This window comes from Bos indicus, unplaced genomic scaffold (assembly GCF_029378745.1).
Source record: "Bos indicus isolate NIAB-ARS_2022 breed Sahiwal x Tharparkar unplaced genomic scaffold, NIAB-ARS_B.indTharparkar_mat_pri_1.0 scaffold_68, whole genome shotgun sequence".
NCBI classification, from domain to species: Eukaryota; Metazoa; Chordata; class Mammalia; order Artiodactyla; family Bovidae; genus Bos; species Bos indicus.
Window position 1 is genome coordinate 147,943 of NW_027223729.1, and position 13,473 is coordinate 161,415.

Genomic DNA, 13,473 nt, shown 5'->3' on the forward strand with positions numbered 1-13,473 from the left:
TAAATTGTCAGCAGGCCCCCCTGGCCAGAAGATGATGTAACACCCCTAAGACCTCTGTATACATTTGTATACATTTTAATAAATTTGTATACATTTTAATAAAAGTCAGGACTGCTGTCCCCGTGTGACTTTTGTATAACATCTCAGTGTATAAAAACAGATTCTGGAAAATAAAGAATTGGGATCAGTTCCTCGAAAGACTGGTCTCCCCATGTCTCTCTCTCAGACTCTGGCTGAGTCTCCATCTGGAGCGCGGAGCCCGCCATGCTTACTAATTATGCCTGGGTTTCTAAGATCCGACCGGGGAGGCCTCGGTGTCTCTCTCCTTCAGGAGAACGGAAGGACACCTGCAGCCTACATAAGTGGTGCAAGCTTCTTGTCTTGAAGTTTTATTGGTTTCCTGCGTAAACCAAGCTACTCAGCCTCTTTTCTCCACTGAATTTTCCTGCTGAGCTATCCTCATTCTATTACTCTTTACATCTCTAATTAATATCTAATTGAAGCTATTGTATCCTGATCCTCGCCGACGCTGTCTCCCTTTCGAATACCCTGGATCAGCTGGGGCTGGACCCTGGCAAAATCTCTCTCTAGGAGTGCCATCAGGCACTGAGGAATTATGAGGAATGAGTGTATGAGGGTCAATTTTCTAAATTGACAGAGTAATGGAGGGCTGATTTTTGGCCTTAAGGGAACTCCAGAGACCCCCTTGATTGTGAGTTCTGAGTCTTGAGTTGGGCCAGAGTAGGAAGTTAAGAGAGAGAAAGCTGCCCCAGTGTCTATTATAAAGTAGGTTTTTTTGTTTGTTTGTTTGTTTGCCACTACCCTGTCTACCCTAAGTTCCGAGCTCGTGTCCAGGACACAGACCGGGGTGGGGGTGGCTGGAACCCGGGCCCTGTCATTGGAACAACTCTCATAGGGTTGGGCTGGGGTTTGGGGGAGAAATGGGGATCTCTCCAGGGGCGCCAGGGCATCCCTGTGGACATTCCACTCTCCAAGTCTGGGAGGTGGTGACCTCCCCAGGGGTGTCAGGGCGTCCCTGGGGACAGTCTACCTCTCAGTGTCTCTACTGACCACAGGTTGGGCATGATTTGGCGGGGTGGAGTGCGAGTTTGGGCATGTTTTTATCCAGTGTCCTGACTGGTTGCATGGGAAGCAGGGTCTGGGGGGTTCTTAAGTTCCAGTCTGGGGTGATTTGGACCGGGCTGATCTCTTCTCTTAATTGCTGCCGCCAAAAGGACATATTTAGCTTTTCTCTCATGGTCTTTTTCTCTCTTAGACTCTTCCTTTCTATTACTGAATACCTTGCTACTTCTAGAAGGTCTCTTTGGGGGGTCTCAGGGACTTTCTCTAACTGGCGTAGTTTTCTGTGAATATCGGAGGCTGACTGGCTTATGAACTGGATATGTAGGTATAGAAGTCCAGCAGGGGTTGAAGTATCTGGATTCGTGTATTTTTGAACTGCCTCAGTAAGCCATGAAAGAAAAAGGGCAGGATTTTTATCTTTTTCTTGAGTCACTTCTCTAATCTTATCATAGTTAATATGAATGTGAGAGCTTTTTAGTATTTTTTCTAGTAAACAGGTGTTCATATGATGCAGGTACTGGATGTCAGCATTGCCTGTTTGATATGTCCACCATGGCTCAGTTAAAGGGACTGTATTATCAACCACTGGATTAGTCTTATCTTGGTTATGGAGCTGATCAACATGAGTCTGGGCTGTATGTCATATCCATTTCTTTTCATCAGGGGTTAAAGTGGCATTTAGGATGTAATAAAGATCATGTTAGGTTAGATTATATGTTTGTGTAAGACAGAGGAATTTTTTTCTGTATCTAGTAGGATTTTTTGAAAAGGATCCCAATTTTTTTTTTTTTTCAATTTGTGTCATATCAGAAATTGAGAAAGGCACATGAACCCAGGTAGGGCCCTCTGGTCCTGCTACCTCTCTGAGAGGAAATGTGTTTGCTTCAGGTCCTGGCCGATGGAGGTGGGGTAGAAATCTTTTGTGGGGTTTTGGAGTCATCGCTTTCTGATTTGGAGGAGGAAGGGCTAGATGATGGGGTCTCATCTCCAGAATGGGGCAGTAGGGAGGAGGCTCATCTGTCTGGTCAAAATTGGGGGCTAAGTGTTTTAAATTTGGATTCTTTTGTAATGGAGGGGGAGAGAGAGCCGAGGAGAATTTGATAGGTAGAACAGTCTTTGTAGAGAGAAGGACAGCTTTTAAGGTCTCAGAAGGCTCGAATTAGGGGACCTTTGACCATTTGCCATTCTGTTTGAGGAGTTAGTGAGATCTGATAAAGTACTGAAATCAAAAGTCCCGAGCTCAGACCAGCAGTTTTGTTTGTCTAATTGGTATTGAGGCCAGATCTGTATACAGAGTTGTTTGAAGTGGTAAACTTTGAGTTCAGTGAGGAAGAGTGGTCTGAGATTTTTGAGAATACATGTCAGAGAGGAATCCTTTGGGACAGACTGGCCAGACCCCATAATTGAAAGGCAAGCAGAGGCTCCTTTTGGGAGCTCAGGTGATCAGCCATAGTCGCAATAGGAGTTATGAGAAGAGACCTCTGTGTTGAAGTGAAGCAGCCCCCACCATTGCCTACAGAGTGGCCCTGGGATGGGGGTCCCCAGGACCCAGAGAGGACTGGGTTCTAGAGCACCTCTAGAACACCATCCGGATCTTACCTTAATCTAGGGGCCAGCTCGAGTGGAATGTTGCATGTAGGGTAGCTGAATGGCAAAAGGTCTCTGTATCACAGTAATCCAAGTTTATGCCCCAACCAGTAATGCTGAAGAAGCTGAAGTTGAACAATTCCATGAAGACCTACAAGACCTTTTAGAACTAACACCCCAAAAAGATGTCCTTTTCATTATAGGGGACTGGAATGCAAAAGTAGGAAGTCAAGAAACACCTGGATCCACCACAAGTATACCCGCGTTCCCCATACCTGTGGTGGATTCATTTCGATATTTGGCAAAACTAATACAATATTGTAAAGTTTAAAAATAAAATAAAATTTAGAATTAAAACAGGGGAAAAAAAGAAACACCTGGAGTAACAGGCAAATTTGGCCTTGGAATACGGAATGAAGCAGGGCAAAGACTAATAGAGTTTTGCCAAGAAAATGCACTGGTCATAGCAAACACCCTCTTCCAACAAAACAAGAGAAGATTCTACACATGGACATCACCGGATGGTCAACACTGAAATCAGATTGATTATATTCTTTGCAGCCAAATATGGAGAAGCTCTATACAGTCAACAAAAACAAGACCAGGAACTGACTGTGGCTCAGATCATGAACTCCTTATTACCAAATTCAGACTTAAATTCAAGAAAGTAGGGAAAACCACTAGACCATTCAGGTATGACCTAAATCCAATCCCTTATGATTATACAGTGGAAGTGAGAAATGGATTTAAGGGCCTAGATCTGATAGATAGAGTGCCTAATGAACTATGGAATGAGGTTCATGACATTCTACAGGAGACAGGCATCAAGACCATTCCCATGGAAAAGAAATGCAAAAAAGCAAAATGACTGTCTGGGGAGGCCTTACAAATAGCTGTGAAAAGAAGGGAAGTGAAAAGCAAAGGAGAAAAGGAAAGATATATGCATCTGAATGCAGAGTTCCAAAGAATAGCAAGAAGAGATAAGAAAGCCTTCCTCAGCGATCAATGCAAAGAAATAGAGGAAAACAACAGAATGGGAAAGACTAAAGATCTCTTCAAGAAAATTAGAGATACCAAGGGAACATTTCATTCAAAGATTGGCTCGATAAAGGACAGAAATGGTATGGACCTAACAGAAGCAGAAGATATTAAGAAGAAGTGGCAAGAAAACACAGATGAACTGTACAAAAAAGATCTTCATGACCCAGATAATCACAATGGTGTGATCACTCATCTAGAGCCAGACATCCTGGAATGTGAAGTCAAGTGGGCTTTAGAAAGCATCACTAGGAACAAAGCTAGTGGAGGTGATGGAATTCCAGTTGCACTATTTCAAATCCTGAAAGATGATGCTGTGAAAGCGCTGCACTCAATATGCCAGCAAATTTGGAAAACTCAGCAGTGGCCACAGGACTGGAAATGGTCAGTTTTCATTCCAATCCCAAATAAAGGCAATGCCAAAGAATGCTCAAACTACCACACAATTGCACTCATCTCACATGCTAGTAAAGTAATGCTCAAAATTCTCCAAGCCAGGCTTCAGCAATACGTGAACTGTGAACTTCCTGATGTTCAAGCTGGTTTTAGAAAAGGCAGAGGAACCAGAGATCAAATTGCCAACATCCACTGGATCATGGAAAAAGCAAGAGAGTTCCAGAAAAACATCTATTTCTGCTTTATTGACATGCCAAAGCCTTTGACTGTGTGTATCATAATAAACTGGAAAATTCTGAAAGAGATGGGAATACCAGACTACCTGACCTGACTCTTGAGAAATCTGTATGCAGGTCAGGAAACAACAGTTAGAACTGGACATGGAACAACAGACTGATTCCAAATAGGAAAAGGAGTACGTCAAGGCTGTATATTGTCACCCTGCTTATTTAACTTATATGCAGAGTACATCATGAGAAATGCAGGACTGGAAGAAACACAAGCTGGAATCAAGATTGCTGGGAGAAATATCAATCACCTCAGATATGCAGATGACACCACCCTTATGGCAGAAAGTGAAGAGGAACTAAAAAGCCTCTTGATGAAAGTGAAAGTGGAGAGTGAAAAAGTTGGCTTAAAACTCAACATTCAGGAAACGAAGATCATGGCATCTGGTCCCATCACTTCATGGGAAATAGATGGGAAACAGTGGAAACAGTGTCAGACTTTATTTTGGGGGGCTCCAAAATCACTGCAGATGGTGACTGCAGCCATGAAATTAAAAGACGCTTACTCCTTGGAAGGAAAGCTATGACCAACCTAGATAGCATCTTCAAAAGCAGAGACATTACTTTGTCAACAAAGGTCCACCTAGTCAAGGGTATGGTTTTTCCTGTGGTCATGTATGGATGTGAGAGTTGGACTGTGAAGAAGGCTGAGTGCCGAAGAATTGTCGCTTTTGAAGTGTGGTGTTGGAGAAGACTCTTGAGAGTCCCTTGGACTGCAAGGAGATCCAACCAGTCCATTCTGAAGGAGATCAGCCCTGGGATTTCTTTGGAAGGAATGATGCTAAAGCTGAAACTCCAGTACTTTGGCCACCTCATGGGAAGAGTTGACTCATTGGAAAAGACTCTGATGCTGGGAGGGATTGGGGGCAGGAGGAGAAGGGGACAACAGAGAATGAGATGGCTGGATGGCATCACTGACTCGATGGACGTGAGTCTGAGTGAACTCTGGGAGTTGGTGATGTACAGGGAGGCCTGGCTTGCTGTGATTCATGGGGTCGCAAAGAGTCGGACACGAATGAGCAACTGAACTGAACTGAATGGAACTGAGAGAAAAGAGGAAGAGAGAGAGAAAGGCCAATATTTTTCGGGTTACATGGAAAACCCATAAAGCCCTTACACAGGACTTTTACCACTCACAAAGGCACAGGACTTCCTCTTGAGGAGGTCTTGAAAGCCTGGGCTGGAAAGTGAGCTTGGCAGGCTTCCACACCCTGAAGAGCTGGCTGTGGAGAAGAGAAGGAACCTCAACCTCCCAGGTTTCAGCACCAAAAATGTAACGTAAGGGAGTTAGAGAAGGCGAGGTTCAGAAAAAGAATGAGACTGGCACTTTACAGGAACAGATCACCTTTAATGAGGCAAGAAGGGGCAGCAGTCACATTAGCGAGCTGCTGCGCTTTTCCAAGAAAATAGTAAGTATATATAGGCATGTATGTGGAAAGTTACTGTCTTAAGGGGGCTTGTTCTTCTCCAAGGTTGTTCGGAGTAGTTATCTCTTAAATGGCTTGGGCAAGGAATTTTGGAGATAGACCAGAGGCTGGACCAGCTGGGAGCTGGGCGTAATAAACCTTAATGTCCATTTTTTCCTTCGGGTGAGAGAGTTCTTTGTTTTGCATAGAATGGTGGGGAGGACCTGGAGGAGAGTTTTAACTCCAGGCTATTTTGAGCCATGTAACTTTCCTTCAAAGGGAAAAAGGAAGTTTGCCCCATCCACTCATGTTATGGGCTTCCAAGTTACCTAATTTTCCTGCAACTGTCTTAGGCTGTCGATCTGTAAGCAAGTCTCCTTGTAGATCTGTATAACCACTGTTTCCTCCAGGACCTGTGGTGGAAAAATCTAGTACTGGCCAGCCTATGGGACTGTAATGAGAAGAGAGGGGACCCGGAATTAGCTGTCCAGACCTGCCAGATGAGTAAGTGCAACCTTATGTTATGTGGGGCCACAAATGCTGGGAGGAGGGTAGCACCCATTCCATCAGCTGTAAGATTATTTAACATGGTGTTTAAATGTCTTCCCTGAGTCTCTAAAGTAGGAACTTCCAACAATGTCAGGATCACTCCCTGAGCGCTGCTCAGACACTATGTTTATAATGGATATCTTTAATTAGTCAGTGGCATCTTTTTCCAGTCCACCGTGAGTGCCATTATTACAGACACTGAATTTATTAGAAGGTCACATTTCCCAAAAGCCTGATATTGCCATTTTCACATCAGAGTTCTGATCTGTCTTTTTATCCTTTTGGAAATCACTTGTAATACCAGACAGAAGCAAGCTGGACTGGATGGGACTGTGAAAAACAAACTTCAGGAATCCAGAGACTGTGGAGTGCTGTTTTTTTTGGGTTTTGTTTTGTTTTGTTTTTTTCAGGTAGGGGAACAAGGATTTGAATGTAATTTAAAGCCAGCTCTATTTAGGAAAGCGGAGCAAGATGAGGCCTGTACACCAAGTTAGTGGCAGAGAATGATAGTCTGCCAGTCTGTCCCCTCTATAAGTGGGTGGGCATTTACTTTGCAGGGGTCCTGGAGGTGTAGTCTCCATATTATTCAAATAATATGCTGGTCAATACTTCATTAAATATTTACCCTTCCACAGTTCGTCTTTTTTTTTTTTTTTGCTTTGCAGATGTTGCTGAGACAATACATCGTGTTTCATTAAAAATAAATTTTAGTATCTGAGTATGACTCTTTCTTACTGTCATCTTTGAGCCTCAATTTCCACATTTGCAAAATGGGAATCACACCTTGCTCTCAGGTGCCGGGAGCCAGAACGGGAGTTCCCACCCATGACAAAGGTCATGCGGAGAGGCCTGATATGCAAAGGCCAGTCAGGACTCGAGGGCCCACTCCCCCAGACCTGCCTGAGCATCTACCCCAAAACCAGAATCTGTTCGTTTTACTATTTCACGACTTTCACCAACTCTTCTGACATTAACGGGGGGCTATCCCCGACCACCTTTCTCTGAAGAAAATCAACTTAGAGCTCTAGTTAATAAGTCTCCTGGGCATAATAGGAGTGTTTCCATTCAAACCCCTCTGATGACTTTCTAGCTTGCCTGACAGGTTTGTTCGGACTTCTGCAGCTATGCATGTGATTGTTCACAGCCTCCCAACCAGAGAGGCACAGGAAGCTTACGATATTCTAATGCAGAGCTCCTCAGAGAGTTAAAATTGTTAGAATAGAACTAGTAGAGGATTTCTTTGTTGAGCTAATGCTTGCTGCCAAGTTTCCATATCCCTTACCTACTGTGTCCCTGGGAGTGTATTGATTAATATAGTTGGTGTATAGAAATGTAAGTAGTAGCTTTAAGGTTTGTAACCTTGGACCCTTGAGTTAATTCTTTTCTTGTTATAGCCCACCATACTTTTTCCCTATAGGAATGCAACTTTATCTAATGCTTTCGGAGGGTGGTGCCTGACTTTAGAATAGTCACCTTTAGAGAAAAATAAGTTTTCTGAAGAAAGGGTCATAAAATGTTAACAGGCCTCCTGGCCAGAAGATGATGTAAATCACCTAAAGCTTTTGTATATGATAAGTTTGCAGAAAGAAAGCCTGGCTTCGATAAGGATCAAGGACTGCTGACCTTGCATGATTCTACCTCCGCCCCCCACCATTATCCTCTATGCACAACTTAAGGTATAAAAACTACTTTGGAAAATAAAGTATGGGCCTTGCTCATCAGGCTTGGTCTCCCCGTGTCGTTCTTTCTTGTTTCCTTTTCTCTACTTTTCTTCTCTGTTCTTCCTTCAGGGTGACTGATCAGAGCGTGGGGGCTCTCTGAGACCACTTACCTGCCTGGGCTTCTAAGACCCAGAGAAGGTGCCTAAGGTGGGGCACCTTCAGCTATTCGAGAGGGCGCCTGCGGCCTCTGTGGTCAGAGCAAGTTCGGTGTCATGAACCTTATTAGTTTCCCATGTAAACCAGTCAGGTCAAGCCTCTGTCTCTTTCTCCTTTTATCTATCCTTTCGCCAATGCCGTCCTCCTGAGGGAATCCCTAGATCCAACCGGGGCTGGACCCCAGCACTCAGGGATGTCTATTCTATGGTTTTTCTTGAGTGCTTACCACACAAGAGGTACTGAAGGAATTAGTACACCATTTCCAGAACCCATATATGGGAACAGAACATTGTGGCTTCATTTAGCTCATCTCCCTACCTGTCCAGACCCCATTTCAACCAAACGTTTGTTTCCTTTCACAGGGCCAGCAAATTTCCTCAGATATCACTGGACTTCTCTTTGAAAACCAGCCTCTTTAATCCTGCTATGATGCCAAGAGGCAGCCCAGCAACTCACACCTTGCCTTGCTCTGAGCCACTTTCTTTTCTGGCCATCTATGATGCCTTATGCCAAAGCTGATATGGCTCAGCACCAAGTTCAGGCACCAAGAGGGTGCTTGTTAACTGGCAGTGCAGAAAAGGTCCCCTCCCTTTCATTGTCTGTATCAAGTTACTTCTTTTCTGGGCAGTGGTTAATTTGTTGAAAATCTGTGGAAGAGTTTTCACAATTGGGGTGGGGGGAAAGCACTAAATAGAAATATGAACTCTTATAAGATGCATTCAAAGACACTTCTAACCTCTAGGTTCATAGAAACCTCGGGCTCCTCTGTTGCTTTATTAGCACAGGTTTTATCCATAAGGTGGCATCATAGAACCTGAATTTCATTCACCAAAGGTTAAAATAAAATCCACATTTCTTTGTGATTGGAAACTAAAGTGTGAGTATAGTCTTTAGAGGGCATGTTGACATTTTAAAGACTTTTTGTTTATCCCTGTAATTGGTGAAATTACTTTAAAGCTGTGAAAGAGGGGGTCATGATAATTTCCTACCCAGTGAAAACCTGAGGCCTGAGATACTTAGAAAAACCTATCCTGAGCCCATATTCTTTCACCAAGTGACATGATGATGATCAAAGCTGGCTTATTTCCTAGTCAAAACAATTGTGAAACTTAAGAATAACCGTGATGCCTTCTTCCCCTTCCATACACACTTATTCCCACTGCCCATCATAGTCATCTTGGCTGACTTCTTTAGAGGCAGGGGTCAAGAAAACCTAAATGAATGGTTTAATAGGTAAATCTGCTATGTATTGGCACTTAAAAATAAGTCACAAGGTTGAGGATTCAAAAAAGATGACTCTCCAATTGGTGACAGTTTCACACATCAGGGCTCTCATGGAAAGCGAAGGTAATCCTCCACTGAATTTGAGATGGAATCTGGCTTGCTGGTTCTTTCCCAGAAATTCATTCCTAGGCCAGCCATGTCACTTAGGCTCATGAGACTATACTTCAATGAATGTCTACTCATTTGTGGGAATGTTAATGTTCTATAAATTCTTGGTGCAAAGTATTCCGTTGGATACATACCACAAGTGGGATTGCTGGACTAGATGATAGTTCTGTTTTTAATTTTTTGAGGCACTTTCATACTGTTTTCCATAGTAGCTGTACCAATTTAATCTTGAACTAAATGAGTTTCATGAGTGGTTCTCAGGCCACTTTTGATTGTCGGTTCTTTTCAGGAGAAGTACTGTAGAGATTAAAGGGTCAAAGCGGGAAGGACTTCCCTGATCAGGAAAGATGGAATGACTAACTATGTGTGGACCTTCGTTGGGGTGCCTAAAGCCTAGAGGTGGGGAAGGGGCTGGGAAGAGTGAGCCTCTATAGAGCTGTTCTCAGAGCACAAGGAGAAAGCTGGACAGGAGGACATAGGCCCTCAATGTGAAAGGTGTATTGGACTTTCTGTGGTCAAAAGTGTCTCCTACCTATTTCTCAATCCCTGGTATTGTCTGGGATCATTGTAGCAAGGGTACTGAAAATATAGTGCACATCACTGAGTGTGACATGAGAGTGGATTACTTTCTGACAAAGGTGAGACTTTCATGATGAAGGCTTTACCCTATGCTACAGCATTCCCCAGAATTTTGGACTTCACTATTAGAGATGTTCTTGTGTTCCTGCTTCAGTCTGTGTACTGCCTTAGGCTGTGAAAAGCGACTCAAGAAATGTGGCCTTTCCCCTTCCTATACTGTGGCCTAGAGCAGTAATCTGAGGGAGTCTCCTGGGAGGTGCCCACTGATGTTGACTACACTTGGTTGAGTGGTCTCACTCAACTCTTCTATTGAGACTGCCTGTGGCTGTAAAGAGGCAAATGAAACTGAGTTGCTGTTGCTGGTGCTTCACTCTTCCTTCAACACTCACACATCCCAGGTGCCTTAGTAAAGTCCTAAAGAAGGCGTATATTGGCCAATGAACCTGGATGTGCAGGAACCTCCTGAGTCAGGTACTCCAGCTGGAGGATCAAGCCCTTGTATTCCTCTTGCTGAAGAGGGCTACACACCCAGGCTGTAGCTGTCTCCCCCCTCTCCTCCAGCCCCGTGTATCTGCTAGAAATCCTTTCTGCTTGATGGTGGCTCCTCTTCCATTTGGTCCTTCCTGTTTGTGGGGGTGACACTGCCTCAAGGGGACCTTCTATGCGCTCTCAAAGAATAAGGTGTTGTTGTTACAACAGTGGAGGGACAGTTATGCATTGTTTGTGATGGTGTGCTACTGGAGTGGTGGAGATGAAAGGGGAGCTCAATTTGGGGAGGGAAAAGGTCCAATGGTTTCCCTATTTCAGGCTTTTGCTTGCTCTTGATTAGGGAAATTTGGGCCCAGCAGGGCTTTGAGGAGGAGGCTCTGAGAGTATAAGGAAAGACTGACAGTGGGGAGGACAAATGTCTTTGGTGTGATGATTGTGGTGGACATTGTGGGTTCAGGGCTCTTTCTCCTGTCTCCTTCCTCCATTCTTGTGCCCGTCCTTTAGGCTAGCATAGCTGAGAGACAGAAGATAACAATGCACCCTGATGGATATAAGAAAATATGGCTTTCTTATAAACTAGGACATTTATTATGGGATCAGGACTGGTTTCCATTTTCCCAAGAGAATTGTGATTTTGTCTGCAAGTGAAGGCTTTGCTGTCTCTTCCTTGTTCTGTTGTCTAGACCTGTGAAAAATGGCTGTTGTGGAAGGGGAGCTCTTTTCCCTGCTGTACTGTTACACAGTATATAATCTAAGGGAGTTCTGAGAAGGAACTGCTATTGCTTACAGTTCTTTTTTTTTTCTCCAGAGATATTTTTCATCTTTTTCCTGTAGCTTTATGCGCTCTTGGTCACTACTTTTGCTGCCAGATCCCTGAAGGAAAACACTTGGTTTATCAAATTACCAAGAGGCTTATTTAACTTATAGAAAAGATTTGCATACATTGCAGAGAGTCAGAAATGGCAACCCACTCCAGTATTCCTGCCTGGAGAATCCCAGGGACAAAGGAGCCTGGTGGGCTGCCATCTATGGGGTTGCAAGGAGTCAGACATGACTGAGGTGACTTACGAGCAGCAGAGTCAGACAAAGAACTGACACATATTCCAAAGTTTTTTAGGAAAGGCAAGAAAGAAGGCCTTATCCCTTTTCAATATGAGCAATTTAATTGTCCTTATTTTAGTTTCCCTTACAATATGCTCTGGTGAGATACCAGGTCCCCTGAGTATCTGCATCCTCCCTCCAAGTGCTAATTGTAAAGTCCTGGCCATAATCAGACCTGTGCAGAGAACTTCCTCATGAGGAACTTGTGAAAACAGCACCTGAAGGATAAGTACAAAGTGTGAGTGACTTCTTATCGTCTAGCTGCTTTTTAACCCATACATATGTCCTCAGTGGGGATTCTCTGTGATCAATAGGATCAATGGGGATGAGAATTAAAACTACAAACCTTGTTTAGAGATGGTTTAAATCACTCTGCTGATGTCAGCAGTCGGTTGGCAAGTGGAGCTGAACTTCATCTCTCACCGTCCCTTTCTCAAGTACTCTGAAGGAGCAGAGATTTGATCTCTGATTGGTGGAGGTCTGATTTCTGTGTCTTGTGGTGCACAGGACCTGCTAGAATACTTGGTAGGAGGCAAGGACTCAGATCCTGCAGAGTTTTAGTTATGGAATTTTAGTGTGCAGTTCTTTCCGAAAGAGTGGACAGAATGAGCAAAATATGTGCATTCCTATACAATTTGAATGGTCTCTTCATCCCTCTGGACTTGAATTTGCCCTCCCAGTCTACTATGCTGACTCCAGCACACACACAAAATGGGTTACTGAGCGTTGCCTGCCAGGCCACCTCACAGTTTAGATTTGGGTTGGCTTTCTGAGCTTCCTTCACCTCTCCTTATTCATGTGCAAGCCTACTGTACTACTTCTTATCAGTTTTGGAAAAGAACAGCAGTGAGCTCACTTCAGTGAATCCTAAGAAGATTCACTGGTTTACTCAGCTTCTCCCCATCAGTCAGACAGAGTACCTTCCAGAATGCTGAAAGGCCTGTTGTAGATTTTCCTCTAGTAGATTGTCAGAGTACTGAGCTACAGGATATAGGATATAGTCAAAGTCAGGAACCAAGCACCTGTGCATCTCCTCCAGACCCCAGGACTGACGTGTACTGAAAATGCTGAAGGTTGATCTTATTCCATCATGTTTTTTTTTTTTTTTTTTTTACCAAGTAATAATAATAAATTATGAAGGTGGAATTTAACTTCAGAGTGTATAGGTGTATTTATGGTATAGATTATGGAGATGCTTTATGGATGTATAATCTCCAGACTCATTAGATTGTATACATTAAATGTGTACTTTTTTTGTATGGCAGTCATTCCTCATACCTCAATAAAGGGGTTTAAAAATAAAAAAAAAAAAGACCCTTCCATGATCACAAATGAGTGCCCCCCCTCAAGTGTTTTTAGATTTTAGAACTGAGAGGGAAGAATGTTTCTCCTTGGGGAAATGGGTGGTGCCATTTACGGCTTCTGTATTATGGTTTTGCCTTGGTTTTTCTATGTAAACTTGGTGTTTGTATTGGTGGAATGTAAGGTTAACCTTTAGTCTGCAGGATTTTGAATTTCATAGAAAAACAGCAGTTCTACAGAATTCGTTAACTTCACGCGGAGGACTTTGCCTCGAAGAGTGACCCTGTGACATCAGTGAGTTGTCATTTGACCAGAAATTGACTTTTGGGTATCGTGCCTTTGGGAATGGCTTGGACTTTGGGTTGTTTTCATTTTTTATAATATTTG

The 13,473-nt window shown here is 43.5% G+C and overlaps 1 long non-coding RNA gene across 1 annotated transcript; it reads left to right on the forward strand.

Annotated features, from left to right (window-relative positions):
• The first annotated feature begins 6,051 nt into the window (after positions 1 to 6,051).
• On the forward strand, positions 6,052 to 8,897 carry LOC109555044 (uncharacterized). Its single transcript, XR_002180220.2, has 3 exons — positions 6,052 to 6,301; positions 7,012 to 8,022; positions 8,586 to 8,897. It is a non-coding gene; the product is annotated as an uncharacterized lncRNA (long non-coding RNA).
• Positions 8,898 to 13,473: the final 4,576 nt, after the last annotated feature.